Source organism: Anopheles funestus (genome assembly GCF_943734845.2).
Source record: "Anopheles funestus chromosome X unlocalized genomic scaffold, idAnoFuneDA-416_04 X_unloc_89, whole genome shotgun sequence".
NCBI classification, from domain to species: Eukaryota; Metazoa; Arthropoda; class Insecta; order Diptera; family Culicidae; genus Anopheles; species Anopheles funestus.
This window is the reverse complement of record NW_026045219.1, coordinates 17,948-19,272: the sequence shown is the minus strand read 5'-3', so window position 1 is coordinate 19,272 and position 1,325 is coordinate 17,948. Positions and strand designations below refer to the sequence as shown.

The 1,325-nt window shown below is 48.5% G+C and overlaps 1 non-coding gene across 1 annotated transcript; it reads left to right on the top strand.

Moving 5' to 3' along the window:
* Positions 1-949: 949 nt before the first annotated feature.
* LOC125774180 (5.8S ribosomal RNA) lies at positions 950-1,107 on the top strand. The gene has a single exon (XR_007420654.1). It is a non-coding gene; the product is annotated as a 5.8S ribosomal RNA (ribosomal RNA).
* Positions 1,108-1,325: the final 218 nt, after the last annotated feature.

The following is a 1,325-nucleotide window of genomic DNA, read 5'->3' as shown; positions in this document are numbered from 1 at the left end:
AGTATGGTTGTGCAATCACAACTTATGACTTTAACCTATAAAGTGGATATGGACTTGCAATTATAACATGGAATCTCTACACACCCCATGAGCTCGATCCAATCCACGCACACGAGTTGCCTGAGTAGCGACAGGTATACCGATGTGCAATACGTATCCGGCCACGGCACGGAACGAACGGGAACTGTGGTGCAGACATACAAAGAGTTAAGCCTACTAGTCATTAACTCTAAGGACGGGGCCATGGGGCGGTACGCAAAGGATACGGATGAGCGAGTATGCAGGCCCAATACTCAATAGCTCGATCCGATCCAAGCACATGAGTTGACTGCGGCGCCAGGTTAACCAATGTGCTAGATTCTATTTGGCCAGTAGAATCTTGTGTCTTACGCGATTTGATACCAAGACACCAGAACGAAAGTTAGTTGAAGAGTGATTAAACTCTTATGAAGAATGGTTGTGCAATCACAACTTATGACTTTAACCTATAAAGTGGATATGGACTATCAATTATAACATGGGGCACACACCATGTTCTCGATCCAATCCACGCACACGAGTTGCCTGAGTAGCGACAGGTATACCGATGTGCAATACGTATCCGGCCATAGGCACGGAACGAACAGGAACTGTGGTGCAGACATACAAGGGCCATGGGGCGGTACGCAAAGGATACGGATGAGCGAGTATGCAGGCCCAATACTCAATAGCTCGATCCGATCCAAGCACATGAGTTGACTGCGGCGCCAGGTTAACCGATGTGCTAAGAGAGTTGTTCCTGGGCCTTCAAAGTGACTTCAAAACTATCTTAGCGAATGGTGGCCATGGGCGTAGACATGAGCCACAAGTCACAAGGCCTGGGACTATTGGGTAATAAAGACAACTTAGTCAGAAAGTTAGTCTTTGGACGTACCACCGGGATTGTGTTACATTGGGAACCTTACTATAAAACCCTAGGCAGGGGATCACTCGGCTCATGGATCGATGAAGACCGCAGCTAAATGCGCGTCACAATGTGAACTGCAGGACACATGAACACCGATAAGTTGAACGCATATTGCGCGTCGGACGATTAAACCCGGCCGATGCACACATTCTTGAGTGCCTATCAATTCCTTGATATACAACAAACCAAACTTCAGGGTGGAGCGTGCCACAATAGAACACTATGGCGAGCAGCCCGTCTAGTGTCGTGGGGGAAACACGCTTCCACACTGTGCATAATGGCGTGCTCGGGACCTTTGTTGGGACCGCAGGGCGCTGAAAGTAAAGGGGTGAACCGCATAAATCGCACGCACGTAAACGCGCACACACACAAATAGAGT